Here is a 27,655-nt window from a genome sequence, read left to right as displayed (position 1 = left end):
GACAGAAACCTGCGGGTGCTTCTTTTCCACCTCAAGCTTCCCCCCTGACTCCCTGTTGCAGGACTGGTGGAAGGTGTGGCTTAAAGTGAGTGGCACATCAGGGCCACCGGGCTGTGCCCCATCTTAACTGCCATGCCTTTTAAAGCCAGCCAGCATGGTGAAATCTATCGAGATTTGTCTGGCACAAAGGGAGAAACACTCATAGAATGGGGCTACTTATTTGAGTTCTCCAGCATTGCCCATTACATTTCATGTTTTGTGGCTGATGCAGTTGAAAGGCAATCACTGGAGCTAACAGCCCAGCATTGTTCTGCTCACCTTCTGATTTACTTCCTTTCATCCTCACTGGGTTTCATCTCCTCCCAGGTTCATGCATCCCCCAGCACTGAGGTCACTTTCTTTTCATCACACCTTAGGCTGTATATAATCAAGCTAGCACTGTTCCTGCCCTGAATCTTCTGGGGTCAAGATGGAAATCACTATTCAGCAAGAGACCCAAACAAATGAGCAAAACTAGCCTGGTTGGTCAGAACAGGGTGGAAGTTTTCCAAGCAAACTCACATTGATCAATTCCAGTCACCTCCTGTGCTTAAAGTGACTCAGTATCTCCATTTTTAGGATGTTGCCGGGGAGCTGAATTCTCTTATGATTTCTCTTGTATCAGCTGTCCCTACCAACGGTATTTGTGAGATTCTTTTCCTATATCTACTTAGATGAGAATCTGTTGGGAAATATGCTGGTAGAATAATGGGTGCTGGGACAAAGCAACTCATAAAAAACCCACAAACACAGTGAAAAAACCCCAACAACCACAAAACCTCCGCCCCCCTTTCCCTGAACAATAAGTTATCAAGTCCAGATGGTTAAATCCGAGAGTTTGGAAGGAGCTTAAGTGATTGAGCTGCTAACAAAAATATGCAATCTCTTGTGAAAAAAAAAAAGCTACTGATTCGGGGAATTGGAGAAGACCAAATGTTGTACCTATATTTAAAAAAAGGCTTCAGTGATGATCCGGGGAATTAAAGATCAGTAGGCTTTGCATCTGTATCTGGTAAACTGGTGGGAATGATAATTAAAAAGCAGTGCTTGAAGACATCTGGAAGATTGTAGTCTGACAGGGCCTATCTAGTGTGGGTTCTGCAGGGGAAAACTGCATCGTGCTAATTTCCTACAACTTTTTGAATGTGTCAATAACGCAGTGGATAAAGGAGAACCAATTGATATAATGTATTTAGACTTCCAAAAGGCTTTTCAAAGATCCTGCACTTGAGCTGCTAAAGAAGCTAAGTAGTCAGTGAGAAACAAAATATTGACATAGATCAAAAACTGAGGAGACTGAAAGAATGAAGGGATTAAACAGTCAAGTTTCACCATGGCAAAAGGTTAATGTGGCCTCCAGGTTCTCTTCTAAATCCCTTGTGATTTACCTTATTGTTTAATGAATTGGAAAGGTGGGAGGAGAGATACGCTGTATGGAAATCAGCAGATGAGACAAAGTTATTATGTGGACAGAAAGGGCTGTGGGAAATGCCTGGGAAAGAGAATTAAGTTAAATGAACGCACCATGCTCTGGTGAGTGAAACTGAATGTTGGTATGTTCAAAGTAATGTGTGTTGCAGGGCAGACTTGGAACTCTTTAGATACCCAAAAGATCCTGAATCAAGAGTATCAGCCAAATGAAAGGGAGGGTGAATGTCTTTGCAGAGCTCTGCCCCATGCTGTGATGCCCTTGAGCAGGCAAATCAGCTGTTTGGATGCAGAGGCAGTCGGTGGAGAGGGCTCTGGAAGAGCTCTTGGTACACCTGCAGTGCTGCTTCATTTGGAATTGCGTGCCAAACCCGGGTCAGCCTGTTTCTGAAGGGATGCTGGAGAACTGAAGGGCCTCTCAGGTGAAACAGAAAGCCTGTGAATGCCCCCAAGTGAAGACATGGAGGAGACAGAGGTTGTTGGTGTCAGACAGCAGACTGGAGTGGATGGTGGGAGGAAATAAAATTATGAGACATAGGAGGATATCTGTCCTTCCTTTCCTCATCACCTAGGAGTGAGAGTGAAATGAAAATGTATGGGATTCATGTTCACAGCATTGAACTGTGGTGGTCTAGGACATGAGAATTTGTCAGGTCCAAGAGTTTAGAAATGTTCATAGTGGGCTCGTGTTTTGTGGAGAACAAGAGTACCTCAATGAGCTTTAACTAAGGATGAGCCCAGTTTTGGAGCCTGAACTTGCAGGTTCAGTCTTCAGAGCCTATATAACCTGCAACTCATAGCAGCAAATAAGAAAATTGAGATAGGAGCGCATTGTCCCTCATTTGTCTGCTTTGATGTTTTTCCACCTTTTCTCCCCAAAATTCCAATGATGTTTTTCCTGAGAGCCAGTGTGGACATCTCTCTGACCTGGAGTGGTTGTTCCCTAGTGTACATCTTCCCTGCTGGGACATGAACAGTGAAATTCTGTTTATGTCTGATCACATTGAAGTCCACAGTATGAAGGAGGAATTTCAGCCTCTGAGCTGGTTCTGGGGAAAACGAAATCCCAGCCCTGCCACAGAAAAGGTGCAAGCCCACCTAAACTATTGCCTCAGATCAGAAACCTAACCTGCAGAGTTCCCAGACCTGCCTGGGAGATTGCCCATGCTTCCATCTTCCACCTGAGCTATGGATATGGGAATCAGTGCCAGGATAACAGGGTATCTAGCAAACCTTCCAATTTCTAGGCCAAGCTGGAGCCCAGAATTAAAAATCTCCTGGGGATGAAGAGAAAAGAGAAATCCCTGAACCTATGGAAACTCTGAAACCTTATTTGATTACTTTCTTCTCTCTTCAGTGTAAGGATCTGAGTCTACAAACATATCCTCCCTGTCCAATAGCATTCCCTACCCAAGGAGCACGGTCCCGGTTCTCAGGTTTTTTTTTTTTTCTGAGTCCATGGCATAGGGTGCTGAAATCTTCAACAGCTTGGCTAACTGAGCCTGTTTGATTTCTAGCTATTTGAGTGTAGCCACAAATGTGTGTGTAGCTACACACAAATCCCAGACTCCTTGTCAGTATGTCTCCTTCCTGGACAGCCCATGAGGTGGGAGCAGAGTGACTGCTTGCACGGGGAAATATTTTTAAGCTAGATAAAGAAACACTGGGGATCATGTTTGCATGCTGCTCTTTGCTGGATCTCTGAGCTCTCTTGTATTCTTAGAGCTGTGATTTGTTTTGGTGGGTAGCTTGGAGCTGCATCCACTGCAGCTGATGTGGATAGAGTGGGAGCAGCCAGGCTTGTGCCCCAGTGCCAAGAGACCTGGGGTCAGTATCACACCTTTCCACGTGGTTAAAAGTTCCTGTGAGGCCAGAGGGAACTTTGGCAGTGTGTCAAAGCTGACATCAGCACAGCCCCTGCAAACCTCTGGGGTGGAAGCAACATCTTCAACACCTCTCCTGGAATCCAGGAGCTGGGGACTGTGGGGGCTGAGAGACACTGACGTCACCCACGCTGCGCGCCAGCAACCCCAAGGCTTGGGAGATGGCTTGATCATCACTACTCTATTATGGCACCTAAAAAGACCTCTGGGATCAAAAGATGATTACATTTCTGTGCTCTATTACAGCAGCCAATGAACCTCCAGGGCCAAAGGATAAATGCACCATCTCTGGAGTATTATAGCATTTAGAAACCTCACTCACTGACTCACAGCTGTCTGACCCCTCCACCACAACCACTTTCAATTTGTCTCGGCACCCAGCCACCTTCTCTGCCGAGGTAGCTGGATAATCCCTGTGCTTTTACAGCGCCTGCCTGTGTGCAGCACTGAGGTGAGAGCACACTCTTCTCACTTATTATGGCACTGGGGAGCACCGGTGGTGGGATGCATTTGCCAGACCTTTGCTCTGTGAATGCAGCAAGGAAGCACTGCACGAAACCATTTCCCTTTAACACAGCACCTGTAAACCTCTGGTCCTGCTGTGCTGCGGCAAGTGATCTGTTCTTGCCTGGTACAGGGAGGAGGCCCTTCTCAGACTGTTAAAGGTGTTTCAGAAGACAGCTCAGCCCCTGGCAAGGGCCGTGTTGTACCAGCAACTCGAGCTTGCTAATGGCAAGAGGGATACTTTGAATGTCTGGTCAGTGATCCTGGCATTTGGAAAGCATGAATTAATTTCTCAGACACCCTAGAGAGGTGGAGTTCTGTCATGTTATGAACCTGACTTGTAGATTCTGGGGAAAATCCTAAAAGCTTTTGGTAATAGAGGTTTTAGTGAGTTTAATGCCGATGGAATTAAAAGTCTCTAGGCACTCGTTGTGAATGGATTTACATCGGGGAGATTAGAAAAGGGAAAACATTATTGGTGTCCAGGAAACTCAGGAGAGCAGCTGTCAGCTGGTTTAGATGGAAAGCTCCCCCGTGGGCAGGCGCCCTGGCAGCCAGACAACGCACACGGACACCCTGTGGGGCCGGCTCGCACGCTCACGGCCTGGGGACACGTCCCAGGGCCCACTGTGGGCACGTCATGTGTGAACATTCACAGTAGATGTTTGCACTCACCGGTTTCACAGACACATAAACATGATTTAATGCAGGAGTAGTCTCTTCACTTTGGCTGGCATCTCTTACACAAAGACCCATGTGCCTTTACTCAAGTGCTGCTGGCTTTCCCCAGCATGCTCATTACTGTTCACTCCTGCTGAGGAGCATGGAGAAGAAATACCTGCCCTCCTCCCTGCCTACAGACACACCACGTCGTGCAAAGCAGTCTCTCCCTTCACGGATAGGCCTTTTACAGCCCCCTTTCTTCCCAACAGCAAAGCACCTGGTGTGTAGCTGTGAAGTGTAACAATGAAGCACAGTTAAAGTGAACACTGGGCAGGATCCTTGTGGAATAATTTTGTGAGGTTTAATAATTTTGTAGTAAATTTTGGCCAACTCACAAAATCCACCACTTTCAACTTGTCTGGGAGGCTTGGGGAGGCACCTCTATATTGGCCAACTTCTGCTCGTTTTTCCTAGGCCTCAGTGTTTGCCACTGCTGGAGAAATCCTGGAGGCAGATGGTCCTTGCCTGTGCCCTTAGATAAGTAAGGCATGATCCTGGAGGGTTTGGCCTTTCTTGGACTTCCCTGTGGAGGCTGGGTTGCTGAGGCCATGCTCTTTGCTCAGGGATCAGAGAGGAAACAGAAGAAAAGACACTAAGAGACCTATGGGGAGAATGAGAAAGGTTACAGCCTTAAGTACATGAGCTGGTTATGCTCCTCTCGGGAAGTCTCCAAGAGTTATTTCTCTCCAAAGTCCTCATCACTTGTTGGTGCACCTTTTTGAGAGCAAAGATCAGGGTTCATCCACCCTGGCCTTCTTTTTAAGTGGTACATCATCACGCTGAGGACTCAATTCAAATCCTGTTTCAAAGATCTCTATTTCCTCTTCCACACAGGAGAACTCGCTGGGTGATCAGGCTTTGTTAAAGCAGAGAGCTCCTTGCCCCAGGGAAGATGGGCAGGCAGGAGAGCTGGTGCCTTGCCAGACCTGACTTTATCAACTGAGTGCCCACAATCAAGCCAAGGGCAGAGTTACACTTCCTTTGTAGGATGAAGATAATGCCCTGTCCACACACAGAGCAGGGTGCTGGGATTCATGGCATCCCTTTTCTTCCAGCACAGCATGGATCACTGCCTGTTGACTTTGGGGCACTGGGTGGGAGGGAAAGGCTGCAGGAATGGTTGTCAGTGTCCTCAAAACAAGGTGTCAGATGTTGAGTACCAGGGGCAGGGAAGACATGATGTCTTTGGTGCCCCTCCCAGTGAGTGGGTAGGTGGCCCCAGGGTGTCCACACACAGGGAGGAGGCAATGGGAGAGAGGAAACAGCTATGAAAGAGGGTGAGCACTCTTAGTGCCTCCCCAGGTGGCCCTTCTTGTGCTGGCAAGAGCTGGTGGAAGTCAGGGAAGGAAGGCAGGGAGGGGTGATGCTCTGCTGGCAGGCTGGCACCCCTCAAAGTGGTGGGGAGCCAGCAAGCATTGTGGTAGTCAGCCCTTGTCCCTGGGCTCCCATTCATCAGCTGGGAGATGCAGCTTGGAGAGAAGGGGGGTTTTAAGTAAAGGATGGAAGCAAAGCTAATAATATGGTAACTGTGGCTATGGCAATGCATGGTGAGCGCTCAGCAGTGATGTTTATGCAGGAACTGGAGCTGCCCCTGGAGCTGTGGGCCTAACCTGTGGTGGGAAGAGGAGAAATCTGTTGCTGTGATTGCTGATCCCGGGAGGGTGCCTGACCTGGCACTCCTGATATTCCACTTGTCCTGCAAATATGTTGCATCTGAGCCGCTGGGCATGCAGGCACCTGCCTTTGGATGGGTGCAGAGCCAGGCTGGGCTCACTCCTGCTCAGGCTGCACTGGCACTGACAGGACCTGTGGATGTCAGCAAGGAGAGCCACTCCAGAATCCGCTTTGCAACTGGCACTGCAAAAATGTTTTCGTCCTTTCTGCATCCTGGGCGAAAGAGCTTCTGTCCCACCACCACCTTTCCTGAGGCATCTCTGTTTCTGTCAATTTATCCACAAGTACAAAGAGAACACGGGTGCAGGTCTCCCCCCCCGTGCCAGACAGCCGTGGTGGCTGCTGTAATAAGCTCATTCAGGCAGGATGTGTTCACCCCCTCTAAACAGTAGTCATTGTCTATTCCCAGGCAGAACGGTGCTTCTGGAGGACATCTAGCACAACTAACTCATCATGACAACCAGCAGCAACTTCAGGCTGCTTTCACAGAGCTGTTTGTGGAATCACCTCAGCCCTTTAGCACAAGATGTACACTTGCAGCAAGCCCTGCCTCTACAGAAGAGAGAGGCTTCTGTTTCCTGTGAGTCGTGTGTCCCTGGCAAATGCTAGTCCAGGACTAACGTGTTCATTGCTGACAGGTCAGCATGAGATGGGAGAAAGGGGATCTTCATCTCAGTGGGATTGCTGAGAGCAAAAGGGCTTTGCAGAAGTAACGATGTGATGAAGCTGTCAGCTGCAAAAGACTGTCTGTGGTCTTAAGGCCCTAGATGGGGGCAGGCTCGTAAACACATGATGGGGCACACTCAAAGCTTTCCTGGAGATGGGAAAAGTTATTTGAGGGCAGCCCCTAGGATTTTCAGGATCTATCAGTTGCTTTCTGGTGATGAGAGCACCTGGCATGTTCCTGTTGGGACTGAGATTCCCAAGTCCTTAATTTGCATGATTAGCAGTGTTTGTGCTCACTATTTTTTCAGGGACTGTCCCATGTGTGAAACTGTAGCCTCGCCACAGATCACTGGGCTGAAGAGAGTGTAGTGGAGGCTGAGTGCACCTGTGATTTATGGGAAGATTACAACCTTGCCTGCAAATCCACGTGGATGTCAGCATGGTTTATATTATCTGCACCACGGGGGCATGTTACATTCTCACAGCATGTGGAGGGTGAGAAGGGGCAGACTTTTCAGAGGGAGCTGCCTCTGGGCATTGCTTTTTTTTACTTCATCCTCAGAGTTGGTGAGCCTGGTAGTGTTGCAGGGTGACATGTATGAAGAAACCTGACACCAAGCTGGAGGACCCATGAGGCTGTATCATGATACAGCCAACAAAGTGAGCTGGTTCCTGTTGCTTTGATGTGATCATATGACAGTTTGATGCTTTATTCAAAGCACTGGTTACAACTTCCTTACCCTTCATTCCCAAGCACTTCGAGGCCAACTAATTTATTAATAAATTAGAGGGATTAAAATAAACAGTGCTTTGAAAATCATTAGGCATCCCAAATGCCTGGAAACAAACAGCAGTTGAAGTAAAAATACAAAATGCAAATAGGCTAAGAACTGGGCCATAAAATATTGTATCCTAGCCCTGGGGCAGCTCTGGAAAGAAAAACTGTGTTTTTTTCCAAGTCTCTTTGGGTTCGGACAGAGAAAATAGCACTGGGGTTCTGTGAATGAGGAATGGTCCCTGCCCCAATTCCTGCAGTGGCCTGCCCCACCAGCAGCTTTACCGACTGCAGAACAGAGATGTGGGGAGATGAGGCCACAAGCACCAGCCACGGGGCTGGAGCTAAGGCAAGATCTGAAGGCTACAGACTGGGGACCATCTGGGTGAGCAGCTGTCCTAGGCAGCTCCTTCTGCTACTCTTGGTCCTGACCCTCACCCTCCAGGCACTGCATACCCAATTCTTTCCCCCTCTCAGCTCGCTGCCTTTCTCCAAGTTCAGCTCCTCTTTCCCTCTCTGAAGACCCAGGGACTGACACAGCCAATTCATGCAGCATCCTGTCCATCTTCCCTCAGTGGTACCAAAGCTGGGCCCCTGCACTGGTGGCCACATAAGCAGGAATTCTGCTGCTGCCAGAGCAATGAGAGACCACATTACACAATGACCTTTCCTCATTCTGCATCCTGGCTGGGGTGATTTATTTTTGCCAGCTGCCTGTTTCTCGTCAATCCATGCCAGTTCACAGACATGCTCTAACACCACAGTCCCAGTGAGGAAACACAGTCCCCAAGGACATCACAAAGGCTACAAACAGTGGATGAGGGTATGGGTGATTATCTGATTGCTGTGGTGTTTTGGGTGATGTTTGTATGGGGATTACTTGGAAAAGGAAGTGTTTGAAAAATGCATCAGAGCAACATATATGTCTTTGATGTGTTTAAAAACTGGTGTGGTCCTGCTTAAGAAGTGGAAGTAATGAGGGCAATCAGTCTCGGCTCAGTAGGATGATTTTTAGGCCAGAGAAATGTGAAGGAATCACAACTGACTGATGTTCCTGCCCAGCAGAGAACAAGGAGATCCAGTTTTCCAGGCAGTTGCTGGAGGTCCTGGGTTGGTGAATGAGACATTCACCACCTTCAAGACTGAACATTCTATCCATACTTGGAGAAGACTGTGTATTTGTGAGGAGGAGGAGGGGTTCCACTGTGAGAAGTCTGCCTGATTAAGGAATTGCCTGGACCATCTTGAGTTTCTCTTGCGTGACAGACTTCTCAGGCATCACTGGCCAGGGAGAAAGCAGTCAGACAATGAAAGAAAGCTGGCCTAGGAAAAGGCAGAGCCTGTCTGATAATTGAATCCTTCTCCCTGCCTGGCCAGCATGCTGCGAGTGGAAGGCATCGGGAGGCCAAGTGCCTGCCACTGCCAAGGGACTTTTCCCCTCCACACAGCCACTGGGATTTCTAATCCAGGCTCTATAGGACAATGCTGTCATGTTAGTAATGGTATAACTCTCTTAGCAGTCTACTGGTGTGACAGAGTCACAAAGAGAACAGTGTAGGCTGAATATGCACTCATGCTTGCTAAGCCTGTAATCCCAGCTTTGATTTTCTCTCCCTCTTTTCATGTTTTTCACTTTTTTCTTTTTTTTTTTTAATAATAAGTTCAAACTTAATAAGAGTGATTCACTAGTTGCCTGTTTGTCTTTGCATGGCATCCAATTTGGATTGCACAGGGCAGAAAGGTGAGGTGAGGGGGGAGAAGGAAGAACTGGGAGATGAAGGGGGAAAGCTGGAGAGTGTTGCTGTTTCCTCTCTCGATGGAAACTAAGGCTGGTGTCTTTCTGAGAACCTGAATGTCTCGGCTGGTTTTTCCCCTATGGTCAGAAGAGGCTGGTGATCACAGCTCTGTTCTCCTGTTTGATTTAGATCTTTTGTGGCTTTCTTTGTAAAGGTTCAGCAGCTGTTAGCAGCTGATGGGAAGTGTTTGGTGGTCTGTGGGATGGGAGGAGGCAGCACACGAGTGCCCTGGACTTGTCTGCCCTGTGCCATGGCTGTTGTGCTTGGATGAGGCAAGAGTCAGTGATGGAGCTAAGCCCTTCCAAGGCTGTGTCTTGCAATTGCATCTGAGACTGTGTCTGTACCTTCTTGAGGTGGATCTCTTTTCTCTGCAGATCCTAGCAGACCCCAGATGTTCCTCTGCCCAGGCAGTTGCAAGACCTGCTGTAGGGCTGATTCTAGCACCATAATGTGTTTCTGCATCCAACCCCCTTTTGATTCTGCCTGCCTAGGAACCTGATCACCTCTTCTCAGAAGCCGCTTGGGCTGGGCAGCAACATTCACCATTGGGCAGTAGTAAGGAAAAGCAGGGAACTGGTGGATATGCATGTGAAGGCTGTTGCCCAAGAGCTGCTGCTAAGAACTGCCTTGCACTGTTCTTCTTGCTCTGGGCAGTCACTGGCCTCAGTCACACCTCAGCCAGTTTCACCCCAGGTGCTTCTTCCACAGTGAGCCTCCTCCCTCCTTGTCTCCAGTGGCAGGCACAGCCCTGCTGAACTGCTCTGGGCTGCAGGTGGCCGTGCTTTTGGCTGGGTGACACTGAACATAGGAGACATGGAGCAGGTCATCCGGAATAAGCAGTTAAATGTGGGCTGGTGCATAGGAGGACAGTGAACAGGAGAGGGCAGAAAGGTTAGAAAAACGAAAGGTTTGGACAACTGTGGAGAAGCGTTAGAGTAGTACTGAAAGCCTTCTGCTTCACCATGGTTAAATAATGTGTTCTCGTGGTTCACCGTGGCAGGACTGGTCCTGACTCCCAAAGAGCTGTGTCCAGGTGACCCATGTGTGGTGCTGAGACTGCCTGGCATAGAGAAGACAGCTTTGTCTGAAACCAAGGGAAGCTGTGGGGCATTCTGGCAGCTTGTGGGGTGGTGAGTGATGGCAGGCAACATGCTGTCGTGCAGGATCAGCGAAGCACTGCTCATCTCTCAAGCTGTCTGCTTCTCTTGCTCTTTGTGAGTCTCTTCTCACTTCTCCTTTTCATGTGCTCGTATCACCTCTCTTTTCTTTCCCTCACTTTCTCTCTCTGTGTGGTGCATGGCCCAGTGACTATAATCCATAGATAACCCTCTGTTCTCTCTTTTCTCTTCCTCACCACCTTTCTCACTCATCCTTTCTTCCTGTCTCTCACTAACACTCTGTTGCTCTCCCTGCCAATTTATTCTTCTCTTTCCTCCCACACTCTGTCCCCGTTTAATCAATCTCAGCACAGTCCTGTTTTTCACCAGAGCTGCTGTTTCATGTTTACTCCTGTGCAGGGAGGGTGGGCAGGTGTGAGGGTAAGGTAACAGGTAGGAAGCGGGAGAGCTGAGCTGAGACCTCCTTTGGTGACCATGGCTGAGTCACATCAGCCGTTCTGTGGCTTGGCTCCTTTGCTTTGACACAGGAACGCTCAGATACGAGTGAATCTGCAATGCTTAGAGGTTGTAGGGCCAAGGTCTGTGAAGCTCCTGGAAGTGGGCTAGAGCTCTTTGGGTGCCTGTGCAGTTTGTGTTTGTCTCTGGTGCCCAGCTAAGCCCTTGTGCCCAGACTGACACGATGAAGGCATGTTCCCAGCCCTACTCATTGCCCTATTCAGAAAATCGGCCCTACCCACACTTTCATAAGAAATAACCCCATGGGATGAAGTTGACAAGGCTCAGCTATGGAGTTTTGATCTGCAGCGATCCAGAGCTTTGTCCCTGCAAATCCCTGGAGACTAATGGCAACTCCTGTTACTCTAGCTGCTACCTTTGTAAACGAATCACACCGATTTGCCTCCCCAATTCCACCTTTTTCTTCTTTTCTTCCTTTCTGCCATGCCGCTTTTCCACCTTTGCATACCGGAGCCTGCCTTGCCTGCTGGCTGCTGAGGGCTTGCCCGGAGCTGCCAGATGCTTGCACCTTCTTAGCTCTCACGGGTAGGAGTTGCTATGGGAGACAGCGAGAAAGAAAAAGTGCCTTCCCCAGCAGCCCTAGGAGCCAGAAGCCTTCCATTGAGTGGAGAACACCCCCCTCTTGTGCTCCTTCCTCCCCCTCAGCCCCCCTTTAGAGAGCACTCTGCAGAAAGCCGCCTTTGAAGCCCCTTAATTAGTGTCCCGTGTGTCCTGAACGGAGCCCTTCATTACCACCAGCAAGAGGCACAAATTGGCATGTGTTTCAGGTTTGGGCTCCGTGCCAGAATTTTGTTCCAGTCCCCTCCCTCCAAACCTCTCCAGCTTCCCCCCTCCTCGACACACATGCGTGCACACACACATTGACTCTCTCTCAGAAAAACACACACACACACATGCACACACAAGGGATCCTGCCAAAAAGGAGACGTCCCCTTTCCATCATCCCAGATTTCAGAGAAAAAAACCGAATGACAGAGGTCGCTCTGTTCCCTGCCTCCCCACGGCTTGCTCTTGGCTCTGCTGACCCTTCAGCATATGCAACTGCAGGTTGGGGGTCATTATCAGCCCCAGAGTATCTCTCACAGCCTGTGGATGTGCTCAGAGGGTGCTAATTAGTGAGAGAAGGGCTGATTAGGTTAGAAATTAAGTGTTTATTTCTCCTTTTTTTTTTTTTTTTTTTGTATGTGTATGTGTGTAAAAATAGTGAGGCCAGATGGAGTCAGGAAAAATGGGAGAAAAGGCAGCCAGGAGTCAAGGGGGGTGAATCTGTATCCTGTCTCACCTCTCCTGCACACCCTGGCTGGACAGGCGTTCTGCAAACTCCCAGCATTCCTGCAGCACACCAGCAGCCACCACACATTCCCTGTGGCTGTCCTCGTCGGGATCGAGCTGGACATCTCCTCTCTGCACATTGTTCTGTAGAAGCTTTTCATGCCTGCAGAGCCTCTCATCTCCATCACCTCATCTTTTCCAGCTCAACCTTAGTGCCTCTGCTTCCCCCCAGCACCACTTTGTTTTATGTCAGTGTCACTATTGGCTGCAGCCAACAGGTTACAGGCATCACCAGCCTTTCAGTGGCACCCCTTGTCTTTGCTGGTGGCTCACCCCAAGCGTGCTGTCCTCACAGAGACATTCTGCCCCACGGGCTCTGAGCAAATTCAGTCTATCTCTGCCATGGACTCTGTCTCTCCTTGGCAAAACTTGCAACACAGGACCGCCGAAGCTGATTAGGAGTCTGATTTCCAGGAACTCCAAAGTCTCTATGCCTGAGTAAACCATGTCTTTGTCCTGATATCAGGCCATTCTTCCCTGCACCCATGCTAGCTTCAGCCTGTTAGGGACTGTGGGATAAGGAAGAACAGCTCATGGTATGGCTGAATAGCAACTTTGTCTTGCTGCAAGGCTATTCTGTGCTTCCAGCTCTGCAGCTTTGGGGCTGTGAGGAACAGCTGAAAAATAATTTCCTTCCTTTCACTTAACCTAAAGGAGGTCTCTGGGGCCAGTATTTTGGATGCACTGGACATGGAGCCTTTCTCCAGAGGCTGAGGATATCCAGGGTCTAGCAGGCTGGAGAAGAGGGAAGGAAAGGTATTTAACTGTGCTCTACAGCTTGCTTTCCGGGGTGGGAACTGTGCTAGCAGACTCCTGAGTTCGTACAGTTGGAGGCTGGTCTCTGCAGCAGGCCAATTTATGCGACCTGAGGGCTCACTCTGATGTGGGGAATGAAGGCCATCTCTCCCAACTGGGGATATGACTGTCGAGAAAGGGCTGAGTTTGTTTTGTTGATCAGCTTGGGGAGTGTGTGTGTGGGGGGGAAGGTAAGAACTTGTCACTACAATGTGCTGGAGGAGTATTTGCTCAGTAACCAACGGGGGGATTGTGGTCCCTTAGAATCACAGCTAACTGTGATGTGTGGGTCCCACAGCAGAGGAGATTCTCTTGCTGACACCAGCTGGGCCCTGGACTCTTAGCTGCATTTCAAAGCCCATCTACAAAGTGTCTGGTGCAGAGGGGCTTTGTAGCTATGAAAGAAGAAGTCTGGCTTCTTTTGAGAGTGGGAGAGCAGCTGGGGACCCCCGGCTCCAGGGGTGTATTTGTGGTGGGAAGAGAGGCCACGTGTGTGCTGGTGTTCCTCGGGCTGTGTGCTGTCAGTAGGGCTGCATGCATGACTGTTTGGCTATGGCATGAGAGGAGGGTGTATTTGTGTGGGTACAATTCAGACCTCATTCCCTTTTCATCGCGACGGTGCTTTTTTACCATGTGGCTCCTGCAAACAGCCAAACAAACAAACAAACAAACACACATGGGAATCCAAACTCCCTATTACCACCACATTGCAGATGCAGCCTGGTTTGGCCTGTATTTCTCCCGTTGCCACAGCAACGGTAAGCCAGGGAGTAAATCAGAATATCCTCTCTGGTGCTCAACACCCCCACATGGCAAAATAAATGACACTGTGGAAAGCCTGGTCTGTCTCCCCTACCTGTCCTTCCCAACTCCAATTCAGCAGAGACTCTCCAGAGACCTCTCATATGCCTGTCAGACCCCAAGGAGATCACAGGCCTCCTCCAGAGGGGATGAGGGAACACCACCTCTGCTGTGACCAGCAATCCCCCTTATTCCCTCCTCCACTTGGTGTGCCTCCTGTGGAGGGTGATCAGGTCTGAATCAATGTTCACTGTTCATGGTCTCAGCTCAGCTGGCTTTTAACAAGATGAGTCCCATCAGCTCCACTAAGGACCAAACAGCATCCAAACCAGGCTTAGCAACCTGCTTCTTGCTTCAGCGAACTCTGCTTACAGCTGGGAGAAACAGAGCCTTTAGAGAGGAGCGAAGCAATCAAAGCACATTTAGGACCAGGACTCCTGTCCAGCTGAGCTCAGAAATATGCTCGCTGGGACAGCTGCCAAAAGGGCTCCACCAGCTATGCTTTGTGTTGGCCTTGGGCACTTCCAAAGTCAGCAATGTGCTTAGGAGAGAGACCTGTCTGCCCAGAAACAGGAGTCCTTGGGAGGAGAGGAGGGACAGTCCCCTAGAAGCAGGCGAGAAACTGGACTCACATTTTCTACAGCAGCTCTTTCCATGTGCATTCTAGTTTGGATAATTCTAGGTGCTACTAAAGCCGTGGAGGATGACCTGGATCCCCTTTCATTCCAGCGGCCGATTAGAGCGTATCCGTCACTTGTGCCTCCCCCAGCTTTGGCCGTGACTACCTTCATTAGGAATCTCACTCTGCTCTTTGGCTGGATTTCCCCTGAGAATCCGATTTATGGCTCCCCAGTGATTGCTAATGTGTAAATACAGTGTGCTTCAGTATGGCAATGTGAATGCCTTGGTGCATTGGAACTGTTAACCCTCCAGCAGCTGAAGGGATGCTCTCTCTCCCCGTTGTGAGAGCTGCCTTGTTGGACAGGGAGAATCCCAGCCTGGGATCATGGGATCCCAGCGTGGCTCTAGGCATGCTTACGGATCAGTGCCGGTGGGTGAACCCACAGGCCTCCTCAGGTTTCTGTGGAGGGGAAAGGATGAGGCAGGAGCAGCCCAAAGAGAAGGCAAAAAGGGCCATTTCATGATTAAATGCTAGAGCACAGCAGCAGTGTAAAAATATACATATATCACAAGCCTTAATTAACACAGGCGAAGGGAAAAGGAGAAAAAAAGCCACTTTTTAAAGGTTTCACAGAGACTATAAACTGGCAGCACAGAAAAAAAAATGTAATACATGCAAATTAATGGCATAAATTTAGGGTTACTTAACTTCACAAATGTTAACAAGCTCATAAAAAAAAAGTTATTCTTTCTCAGTTTCCTGTCGCTGTTTGTTTAATTCTCTCTCTCGCTCTCTTTTTTAACTCTGTTGAGAAGATTATGTTTTCAGTATATTCCTCCTAAATTAATTCTGGCTCTCTCTCTTCCTTCTCCCTTCCTCCCTCCCTCCCTCCCTCGTCTCCGTCTCTTTCTCTGTACCTACCTCTGTCTGTTTGCCTTCCTTCCCTGCCTATCTATCATATTCTTAATGTCCCCATCATCATAGTATCTACTCTTGGATACAGTACTGTCTCATTTCTCTCCCTATTTCCTCGCCTGCCTCTCCCCCGTTCACACCCCACCCTTCTCCACAGCTCTCAGCCTGCTCCCCTCTTCTGCTTCTTTTTTTTTTTGTTTTGTTTTGATTTTTCCTGGGGTTTTTTCTTTTTTTTTTTTTTGGGGGGGGGAGGGGGTTGGTTTTTTTTTTTTTTGGTCGGCTGGTTGGTTTTGGTGGTTTTTTTTTTCTTTTTTTGGTTGTTGGGGTTTGTTTTTGTTTTGGTTTGGTTTCTTTGGGGGGGGGGGCGGGGGGAAGTATGGCTTTTTTTGTTTGGTTATGTTTTGTTTTTTCCTGTAGCAGTCTAGCAGCCAGTACAACTCCAGCCTGGTAATGCTATATGCAACACTTCCAATTTCCAAACATACTTTTTTTTCCCCCTGCCACTGGCAGACAAAGAAGGCAAGGAGCAAATTGAGTGGTCTGGGGCTGAACTGCTCGTTTATCAAGCGCTTGAATGGCTGTTTGTGGCTGCGTGGCTGGAGGCAGAGGTACGAGTGGGCGGGCAGGCTGCGCTGGGACGCCCCAGCCCCGCTTTGAAAAAGCTGTCACAGCTCCCCCGACACCGTCCCCTTTATTCGAGGCTCTGCCTCCGCACCATGGTGGGTAATAAAGGGCGCGGCAGCTCCTTGCTGAGCCTAGGGAGTCACGAGCCCCTGAGGTCACCGTGTCTCTGCTTCCCGCGCGTTTCTTGCTTTGCTTACAGATAAAACTAAGTTTAGAAAACTCAGGCAATTGCCAGTTTAGCTCTGCCAAAACTCATTTCTCCGGAAAGAGGACATATGCCTTTTGTTCTGCTTCTTTTAAAGCCACCAAGGACACCCCAAGCTGCATTACTCGTGACGTAGCTTGTCCTGTCCGTGATGCTACAGTGTTCTGTTCTTAGGCTCTTGTTCTCATTGCTTAAAGGGAGGATGGGTAAAAAAAAAAAATCGTATTTTGACTTATGGACCAGACTGAGTCATAGGAAGACATCATTAAAAAAAAAGAGGGGGTGGATATCATCATTTTTGGCCACAAGCCATCCTTGGAGCTTTCAAAGTCGCCTGTAAATATTACTGCCAGCTCTGTTTCAGTATCAGAGACAGCAGTCCCGGCCAATAGCTTTTCTCCTCAGTGGCCCAATTCGGTATTTCAGAATGCTGGAGAGAAGAGGGGGAAGTCAGTGTTTTATTCAACATAGCAATCTCAGGAACAGGGAGGTGAAATTACAAGCTGGAGTCCCCGGGCAGCAGTGAAAATAAGAAAATCCAAACAAGCAAAGGGAAAAAAAAGGGAAAAAACTGAATTTCTCAAAGCAAGAGGAAGGATGTTGGTGAGTGGGTAACAGAGAGGTTAGGAAGAGGAAGCACGGAGGGAGAATCTGTTGTGTTTGGAAGATGTGGGAACCATCAACACAGATGTTGCAGAAGAAAGCAATTGAGAAGCTGAATGGGACTTGCATGGGTTTACAGTTGGGTGCATGCTTAAGTGTGTTGCTAAATGGAGACCTGAATGAGTGAGAACAAGAAATAATCATGCGGGAGTCCCCGTGCAGAATCAGTCTCTGTCCAGATTGACATCACAGGCTTTCCCACTGATATAAATCGTTGCTTTTCCTGGGTAGGAAATGAGTCAGGGTGACTCCGGAGCTTAGGGTTTGGCCTATGCAGATTAAGGGGAGTAGTAAGGAATAAATAAAACATGGCATATACAAGGGTGACTAAGGACTCGAACAGAAGCAAAGAACTGTTGGGGGAAGGAATAGGGCCACGATGAGGAAGTAGGAGGGACTGCCAGATTAATGGCTTTCTAGGGCTACCTGGAGAGAGATTTAGAGATTTTATATTTAGATATAGCATCATTCCCTGGCCATGAGGCATATATTACCTGGGTTAGTGGGTAAGACATTTACGTGCCCCTATTAGCTGAGTAACGCTCCCTTATTTTGGTCCTTTCAGCCCAGAAACAGTCTGAAGCAAAGTCTGTTTCTCACTGAAAATATCTTCAGCACCTACAAAATCAGAGGCCCAATAACAATTGCAGCCTCCACGTACTCTGCTACTGGCAGCATCGGAAGAGGCAGAGCAGAGAATAGGTGGGGAAAAAAGATGGAAAACGGGACTGAGCAAGAAAAAAATAAAGGGTGGAGTGTTTCTTAAATTGAGCTGTCCCCTATTTTTGATTGCATCATAGCTTGAATTAGCTTTGGCCTACATAATTAAAAAGAAGGATGTCAAGGTACCAGGAGGAAAAATTATTTTGCTGGGTTATTTGCACAGATCATCTGTTCACTGCACAGCTGCTGTAGGAAATGCAACGCCATGAGTAGACATATATAATTGTAGAGATGGGGAATGAATAAACGTGTTTCAAAGAACAAGGAGAATTCTAAATGTCAGCAAAGGGGTATATGACTCACTCATTGGGAAAATACTATTATTGGATACGTAAGTAGGACTGCACAAAGCACTCAGAGGAGGGATGCTACTAGAAAAAAGAATTAATAAATGAAGGTAACATTTGGGTAAGTGACAGTGAATGAATGAGGAGATGTGCTGTAAGTGCCATGAGCTATCACAGGGCCTGCAGTGAAAGCAGAGAGAAAATGTGGGGCTGAGGATGGCAAAGGATGAAAAGAGAGAGATCATGGACAACGAGGAGAAGCACTACTGGAGACTGCTGAAATACAATGGAACGGATGAGTGTTTGTTATAAAACTACTTGGCTTTTGGCAGAATAATGGTGACAAAGAGTTTCTGTTCTACCGAGTTGGGATTAAGGAAATAAATGAGGTGGAACTCCATGGGAGGAGAGGAAATGGCTGTACTGAGGAGGCAGGAAGAGGCCCAGGACCCAGCTGGAACTGGCTTCTGCAGAGGTGTGTTAGGCTGTGATGGACACATCATATGGAGGAATCCCTCCCTATTTTTCAAAAGCAAAAAGCAGTGTTTAAGTGTAACAAATGAGATTGTATAGATTACAGACGTGGCTGAAATAAGCAGTGCAGGACCAGGGCACTTTGCATGAGTTCAAGCCGGGCATTGAGAATAATTAACTAATGCTCCTGGTGCAGTCAACAACAAAGTTGCAGACTTCTTGAGTCCAGAACATAATGAACTTGAAACCTTTCAGTTGCCAAATCCAGGACACCATTCCAACAGACCCATCCCACACGTCTGGCTGGTCATCCTCACAGCCTGAAACACTGTGTGCTAGCACTTCTGCCCAAGCAGAGACCAAGGGGTCCAGCCACTTCTGTGAATTGATCAGTCCCATTTACAGCTAGGGCCAGGGGATCTCTAGTCCTGGAGGAGGAGATTTCCAGAGCCTCTAATTTGGGTCCAGCTGAGAGCAGTTCTTATTTTGGTTTTGAAACCCTGAATTCCCAGCAAGCTGCTTTTCTGGCTGTCTTGGCTTGATTGAGTCGGTAGAGAGACAGATGTAGGTGGATAATGGGAAAGGGGGTGGTAAGTGGCAGAGCTATTGCCTGAGCGAGAGGGAAGGATGCCGTGTAAGTACTGCCAGTCCCCATTCAGTGAGCAAGTGGTGAGTCAGGGGCAGGTACTGAGTCAGCAAGAAGGCGGACGGGTAGTGGGTGGGTAGCACACCCCGGCTAGCTCAGTGCAAACCACTCAGCTGCACCGTTGCACTCAGCTCCCTGTGGGAAAGTTGCATGCAGTGGTTCGGACTAGTGCATCCCAGTTTCTCCCCTCCCCATGAAATTCCCTGGGCTGCTTTTCTGAACCAGTGGGGCTTCAGAGAGGGGCCCTGACCGTTGCCTCTGGTGGGCACGTATTTTTCTGACATGTTTATGAACCTACCTGCAAGCACTGCTTCTCTGTGAGATGTGGTAGTAAAAGAAGGGGGATGAAAACAGCTGATGAACGCAGAGAGAGCCCTTCAGCCTGTCTCATCCCAAAGATACTGCTCATGCAGTCAGGGAGCTGGTGGAATGTAGGAGGGAGGAGAGAGAAAAGAAAGAAAGAAAAATAGAAATAAGGTAGAAACGAGAGTGAGAGAGAGAAAATATTTGAGAGATGAAAAGAAATTACCATACAGCAGGATCCTGTTATTCAACCTAATTTTCAAAGGACTGCAGCTGTCGCACTGAGATAATCTGTTAATTATAACAGTCATTGTGTTTTGGCAATGGAAGAAAAAAACAGGCTCTAAACAAGGCAAGGTAGTGGGGAAAAGAGAGGGGAGGCACGGTTGTGTCAAAATGCATGTCAGATGCTAGCTTGAAATATAGGTGGGCGAGCCGGCCGGGAGGAGGGTCCCTCCCCAGCGGGGCTGAGCTGTGCCATTGCCTGCGGGTGGAGGATGGAAGGAAGGTGGAAGCATCCACCTGGAAACATAATGCCCTGTCCAGTCTGGGGCTACCCCCCTTGCTGAATCCAGGCGTGTATTGACCAGAGGAAGAGCTTTGAGGGGCTAAGGGTCGCACTGCCAGTGAGGGAACCTCTCTCAGGCAGCCGCCCAGGGCAAGGTTGGCTGGAAGGCGAGAGAACGTTGAAGGGTGCTGGAATGCCAGTGCCTGTGCCCTGCAGGAGTTTGCAGGCCTGGAGGTGTCCTACACAGGGCAAATGGCTGCCAGTGCACCTCAGGAAGTGACTGCTACTCCAGGACATGTGTGATTCCTTAGGCTCTGAGTTCCTCCCCGTAAGCGACAGTAGCATGCTGTAATTCAAGGACCATGCCCTTTTCCTGCCCTATCTGCAGGGTAGCATGTTTGGGGACACTCTGAACTGGCACTGTTGGGTTGCTGGGGATGTATTTAACATCCAGAAATACTGGAAGTGTGCTTGGTTTGAGTGAGAGCATCTCTCAAACAGCTTGTGATCCTGCTATTCACAGTCAGACTGGTGAAAGCCAGGACTTGTTGAAGGAAATAGGACAGCAAGGCCAGCACAGGACAGCAGAGGCACCACAATGATATCACATACAGCCCAAGGATCTCTCCTGGCCTCATGCCGAACATGCTGCATGGGAGCACACAACAGCACCAGTGCTCCCACCCTGCTCCCTCCATGCTCCCAGAGCCCCCACTCCTGGCCTGTTACCTGCAGCAGCTCACACATACGCTCCCGCAGAGCTGCCGTTCCTGTCCCTTTACCCCTCAATAGCTCCCAGACAGCAGAGACCATTCCTTGTCCCCTGGTGCAGCTCCTTCCCACGTGCACGAGCACATGCACAGAGCCCGCCCTCACACCCTGCTCCCTACCGTGATTCACATCAGGGGACACACACAGGAGGAGCGTTCCCACCCCTTTCCCTACAGACCTTCTCCCAAACACACACTGGTTGTCTCCCTTGATCCCTGCACGCCCACGTGCAGCCTGCACTCCCACCCCGTCCCCTGCAGCGCCTCTCACACAGCCAAACACTCCCACCCCTTTCTCCGCGGTGCTTGCTTCGTGCAAACACACATGCACACACACAAACACTCACTAACAGCACTTTGCCTGGTTCTCCATGGCAATTCCTCCCTCCCCAGGAGCCAGCACTCCTTCTCTGCTTCACGGAGTGACTAAACCACATCCACCCCCAGCCCACACATCCACCTCATCACCTACAGCGACTCCTCCGCACACACAGCCCCTCCACCTCGCACTCCTGGAGCCGACAGTGCCACCTCTTTCTCTACAGTGACTCACACCCATACCAGTGCACCGGGCACAGCCGGGCTTGCTGTCACACCGCCTGTGGCAGGTCCCTACAGAGTCACACAGAGCCATGCTCCCTCCCCATGCCAGCAGGAATTATTTCTAAGCTTCTCTGCTGCCTCATGTCTGGGCTCATGGGATGACAAGGGGAATATGTTTCCCAGTCCCACTTCCCTGCTCTGGAGGGAGAGTACTGTAGGCGGCCGTATTGCTGATAATATTTTTTGTGGCACCTCTAATCTCTTGACATGCTCTTCTACCTGGAGAAGGCTGTTTCCAAAGCCTACCCCCATATACACGCTTCTGTGGATTCCTGCTGAAGGCTGTCTGGGTGGAGCTGGCTTAATGCAAATCTGCCTTAATCTTCAATAATCATATTAATATAAAAGGTAGCCATTTCACTTTGGAAAACAAAAGTGGCTTTCTGGCCTGCCAGGGAACCACAGATGTATGAAAGACCTTTCTGCCAGTATTTATCCCTCTAAAATAAGATTCATGCTTCTAAAGCTCTCTCTTTCATGCTTCTGAGCTGCTTCATTTTTCTCCCTTGAGCCTTCCCATTCTCTCTCTCTTGCTGCCTAACAAATTAGGCATCTAATCGCTGTTGGGGAGGCACGATGGGAGAGCAGGGGTTTTATATACAGCAACGTGTTGGGTTTTTTTCATGGTTAGTCTTTAAGCTGTTTGTCCCAGCAAAGGTTTGGAGTCAATGGCAGTGTGTTTGCTTGAGCCTGGGTGTGTGCATTCTTCCTTCTGAATTTTTCCTTCTGAATTCTTCCCTCTTGTGCCCCGTACTGGCCAAAGGGCAAGACCGCAGAGCAGCATGTCCTTGGGGCAGTACTACAGCCTGTATTTCAGCCCTTTTCCCTTCCTCTCTGCAGGGTCCCATCCTTGCTGGCTGGAATTTGAGCTTTGTGAGTATCCTTGCAGTGGTGTCCTGTGAGAAGCAGCTGGGATCTTGTTTGTTTCTATGGGCTTCCTCACTGCAGTGTCCTGCTGGGATCCTAGTGATTTGGGCTTCCCCATGTCAGGGACAGGTGGAGTTGGGGAGCTGCAATCTTCCTCCCCACTTATGACAGGGTCAGCCCAGCTTTCAGAGGAATGATTTTTCTACCCACAGGCACTGTAAATTTGTATAGAGCTGAAGCATGAGATTTCTCTTGCAGCAGCACTCTGCCAAATTCACAGAGCCTCTAAGGTTGAGTGGACACCCTTCAGCAGGACTTGTTGAAATCAGTTCAACTCCTGTAGGGGATGAAGGCTTTGTCTGGTTAGTGACATGGGAACACCTTTTGTTGCATGACTTTCTAGTGTGGCTGTACAGCTCCTTTGACCTCTGGATTTTTGAAGCTACAGGGCTGATTTCAAGCAAATGTAATATTGGGGTGGAACAGAGAGATGTTGAGATCTTACATCTTCCATGAAAATAGGGGATAAATTAGAGAAGAGAGAACCTGAAAAGGAAACCTTCACTGAGACCCATTAAAGGAAGGAGTGTTGTGTGAGCTCAACCCTTGGTGAATATCAGAGAATCTGCAGTAGAAGGCATTCTCTCTCTTTCTCTCTCTCTCACGCACTCACAAATGTCTTCCATGCCAAAAAACCACAGGTCATCAGGCTTCCTGATCCCTCTTGTCTTGGTCCCAGACTTCTCAGAGCTTCTGGAGCACCTCTGGGCACAGTCACATGTTCTTTGCTGCGTGACTTGAAGGTAAGTCCTGCAATAATTCCGTGGAAGCAGGGCTGAGAGGGAAGGGACTGCTGTCGTGTAAGTGCCTCAGCTGTGCTGCAAGCTTCTCTCATGGCACTGTGCTTCCACTATAGCCAGGTGAAAAAGCAAGGACAATCTCTGGGTGGTGATTTGAGGTGGCTGCAGTGATGCTCAGAACACTGTGAATTACTGAAACTACCCAGCAGCTGTGGAGAGTCCCTTCAAGTAAGGCACCAATTCCTAGTGCCAAGCACCCCTGGGAAAGGCTCCTCTTTCAGAAAGTAGTTAGAGAAATCCTGGAAGGACCTTAAAGCCAAGAAGAGTCCCTTGGAGATGATGTTTGTGCCCAGAGGCCTGCCAGGAGCAGGCACCACACTGAGCTGGGAGGAGGGATGATGCTCAGCTGCAGCACGAAGCTTAAGAAAGCAGCAGGAGCTTTGGCCTGATTTCGGGGTGTCCCCAGAGGAGTCAAGAGTGTTTGGCAGGTTTTTAATGCATGCATTTCTAATGGGAGGCTCTTAGCACCGTTTAAGCAATGGCAGAATTAAGTGCTGGCTTTTCCAGTGCATGGGGCCCCAGGAGGACAAGGTTGACAAGGTCAGAATTTTAGGCCCAAATTGCTGTTGTATGTGACTTTTCTGGTTGCTTTGTATTCTCCCTCAGTTTTGGTCCTTCCACTCCCTCAGGCCCCAGTTTGCCTCTGTGCCTCCTATCCTGCCTGTCCATACTTTCTCTGGCTGTATTTTATGCTGCTATCTCACTAGTGACCTCAGTCCTGTGTCATCCCCTGTGCTACCTTGAGCTCCAAGTCAAAGGTGTGTCTGTGGCCATCGACACCTTCCTCCTGACTCAATGTGGGACTCTCCGCCCTCTGTTTCACCTTCCCTTCTCTTTTCTTTCCTCTGAACAATGGAACCATCCCTGTGGCCTTCTGCTCTTCTCCAGACAAAGTGGTGCAAATAAATGTCAACAACATTGAGGCATCCATTAATAGAGAATAAAGAAGAGGGAAATCACTGGGAGCTGATAGGCTCTTTGTGCCAGCCAGGGAGAGCACAGCCTTTCACGGGTGCAATGTCACTACTGTTCCTTGATGTTCACACGTACATGAGGATGGCCAGGAGCCAAGGGCTTGTTGTAAATCTTGGGTGACACTGAAGAGTGTTGGAACCCTACAGCTGGGTAAGCCCAGCACAAGGAGGTGGTTACCTTGTACCTTCCCTGTAAAACACGTCCTGTGTCCTAACTTTTCCTCTTGCCCATAAGCTCTCCACAACTCTTGCATCCCCCTTCCTTGGCTCTCTGCTGTGCTGGACTTGCTTATTCTTGCTTTCCCTGCCCACACTCCATCCCTGTGCCTTCTTGCTCTGTTGCCTGAGAAGCAAGAGAGGGAAACAGCCAACTCCATTGTCAGCACCTTTCAGGCCAGCAAAAAGGACAGAGTGTAGCTTCCTTGTGCTATTGGACTCCAGTGCTGTGTGATTTATGCTCTTTTGGCTGTGGACAGTTAAAGGAGGGCATGGTGCTGCCCCTCATTCCTGGCCTCCCTTTGAATTGCCAGGGTCAGGGAGCAGCTGTTCCCTGAAGGACAGGGCATGGCTGTGGTAGAGCCGGAGACCAGCATTCCTGCAGCATTGCTGCAGCAGGGACTGATGGCATTTGGCTGAGCTGAAATGGGGTGCTGGGCCACAGGCAGGGGTGGAGTAGGCCACCAATTGGACTGGACTCAGGACCCTTAAAACCAGCATGATAGTGGGGAGAGAGGAACCATTGGGGGAAGAATGTCAAGGTCTGTGTATTTCTCATACATATTTACCTCGGGGACCTAAGGGGACCAATGAGTTTGGCTTGAGGAGTGGCTTGACCCTTCCTGTGGCCTGTGGCTGAGGCAAGGCTACACAGCCCTGTGGGAGGTAGACAGGGAGCAGGAATTTCTGCATGGTCATCTTGGTTTTGACAAATAGCGACGATAAACAGCACCTTCATTTCCATCTACGCCTAACCCACCCACCTCTTTCCTTTCCAGCCCACTAGAACATCTGCCCTTCCAAACCCTCTCTGTCCTGCCTGAGTGCAGCTTCTTGAGTGGGATGGGGTGGCTCTCAGTGATTGCTGGGGCTGCTGCAGAGGAACATGGTCCTAGCCTCAGAGTCTCTCTGTGCACCATGGACAAGCTACAGCAGGCAATGGTGACTTCAGCACACCTTTAGGAGCAGCCTGCCCTACCAGAAGAGGTCAAAGCAAGGGGGCTGGGATGTTCCTATATGGAGTTGGGTATTGTGCAGAGTATTTGGTGAGGTGAGACAGGCAGATCAGAACATAATGCTCAGAGAAGGATGCTGGCCAAAATCTCTAATCCCTAAAACTTTCCACTGCTTGCTGTGGGGCTCCCCCTCACCTCTGCCTGGGGTGGACATACTTTGGGCACCAATGTGCAAAAAGCATGATAGTATCTGCCATTCCTTTGTTCAGTGAAAGAAATCAAGCTAAGTGAAGAAGCATTAGAGAGGAAGGTAAAGGGACAGAGATGGCGTGGGGAAATGGCTGTGTCTCTGCACAGAGTCACCTCTGGAAATGGTGGAACAAGGCAGGGAACTGGCACTGAGGAGTATCAGAGGCCTGTGTGTCCCAACCTGTGGAGAGCCAGATGTGCCTCCTATCTGATGCATCTGGGGAACAGTGTCAGGAAATTATTTCTCATTGGATTACAAGGCTGAGAAACAAAGCAACAGACCTCAAAAACCTCTGCCTTCTGTTTTACTGCTGGCTGAGGCAAAGCTGAGGCAGCAGCTGAAGGCCATCATATGACAACCGTAAGTGACATGAGTTTGGTGGCCTCAGATGATGAGCTGTGGGGAATGGAGGCCTTCTCTCTCTCTTTTCCATTGGTCTAGCTCTTTTCCCCCTTCCCTTATCCATCTTGGCTTTACTTTTTGGATTATTGAATATTTAAGTGTTTCTCTGTGACACTATCTCTGATCCCTTAATCCAGCTGGCCTGGTAATTCCACAGACCCAAATCAGCTCAGATTTCTCCACAGACGTAAGCCTTGTTCCTCAAGGGTTCACTCCTCCTTCATTTATCTTCCTTCATTTTGTTTCTGCCCTTTGTGTCTCTGTGCTAGAAATTGGTTCAGCTTTTGCAGCAAAAGCTTCAGCGATTTCTTTAGTGAGCAGTCTCCCCCCAAAATAAAAGGGGCAAGAGGGGATCTTTATTTTTCATTAACCAAGAATCCTTTTTTTTTTTTAGTGTTTCTTTCTCCTCAAAATTAAAAAAAAAAAAAGAGGTAGCACAGTGCCCACATGTTTTATCTGCTGTATGGAATGATTTCCTCTGCGCTGTCTGAGGACACCCCTGCCAGGCTCCTGTCTCAGCACAGTGGGAGAAGGGTTGAAGCTGTAGCTGGAGAGAAAGGTGCTCCAGGCTGCGCTCTGCAGTCAGAACCAGGAGCTCATCCAGAGCCCAGAACTACATTTGTTGTGGTTTAACAAGCAAATGTCACTTTGCCTGCAAGGTGTGTTTTCTTACAAAGGGGCAGTGTTCATAGTCCCCAAGGAGAGGTCGTGGAGTACGAGGTGGAAACTGTGCAGCTCTCTTTGGTGGGGGGTAGATGGGTGATGTGCTTCAGATCAGGAGTGCTGGCGTTATTGGGTGAGAGACTGGAGGCTGGTATTTGACACAGTGCCTGCTCCCCACCCCCCCACTGGGCTCAAGCCAGACTGGTTCACCTCAACAGCCTTGTCCATGCACCAAGAGTCAGGAACAATTTTTAGAGCAGAAGTGGTTACACGTGGCTTGAATTATTTATTCCTCTTGCATCAAGGAAGGAAGGAAAGGGGAAAAAAAAATGTTTGGCTTTTTTTTGGGGTGGTAGGGGGGAGAAGCTTGTCTGCATTTTTCCAGCTTCATGCATACTGTATACATCATTTTCAGGCAGCTGAAAATTCATGGCTTTGGCTGTGCTTGGGGCTTGCCTTTGTTTACACTAGGGGTTTTGAGCCCCCGCAATAACAGCTTTATGTTTCCCACTCTCCTTTCCCTTCCCCTTCTACTCCCACACCACTGCCTTCCCCCAGGTCCCTGGCTGTGATCACACTACTTAGGGAGCCTGGATACCCTTCTGCATATCCCTGATATGACATTATACATCGTGAGGGTTCCCTCCTCAAAGGCTTATCAGCACGGCAGGCAGTACCACACCTCTCTTGCTTGCACCCCCCCTTAATGTGTCTCTTCCCCATCTCCCTCTTCTCATGAAACATTGCTGTCTATACTCTTATCTCCAAGACCCTTCCAAATGATGCCTCTTCTTGTCTCCTGTGTTTTCTTTTCCAGATTCCAGTGACAGATGGATCTCTCTCGTGCACACTTGCTCTTTCCCTCTCTGTATTTTTGTTTTCGACATGTTTGATCCAAAGCTCTGAAGCATCTCAGAGGGAACCCAGGAAAGAAGGAAGAGAAGGAGTAGAAACCAAGGGAGCGTGAGCGACGCAGGAGGCAGCCCTGCCTTGTTCTTCCAAATCACATTGTGGAGGGTTGGGGGAAGACTACAGGGGGGAGGACTTGGGTTTGTTTTGGGGTGGGTTTGGTGT

The 27,655-nt window shown here is 49.1% G+C and overlaps 1 long non-coding RNA gene across 1 annotated transcript in view; it reads left to right on the top strand.

Moving 5' to 3' along the window:
• Positions 1-27,527, top strand: part of LOC116443440 — a 49,195-nt gene extending 21,668 nt beyond the window's left edge. The window contains exon 3 of the long non-coding RNA XR_004239897.1: positions 27,399-27,527. This is a non-coding gene — a long non-coding RNA (uncharacterized LOC116443440). The remainder of the gene's footprint in view (positions 1-27,398) is intronic.
• Positions 27,528-27,655: the final 128 nt, after the last annotated feature.

Source organism: Corvus moneduloides, chromosome 4 (genome assembly GCF_009650955.1).
Source record: "Corvus moneduloides isolate bCorMon1 chromosome 4, bCorMon1.pri, whole genome shotgun sequence".
Taxonomy (NCBI): Eukaryota; Metazoa; Chordata; class Aves; order Passeriformes; family Corvidae; genus Corvus; species Corvus moneduloides.
This window is presented reverse-complemented; position numbering and strand designations above follow the sequence as displayed.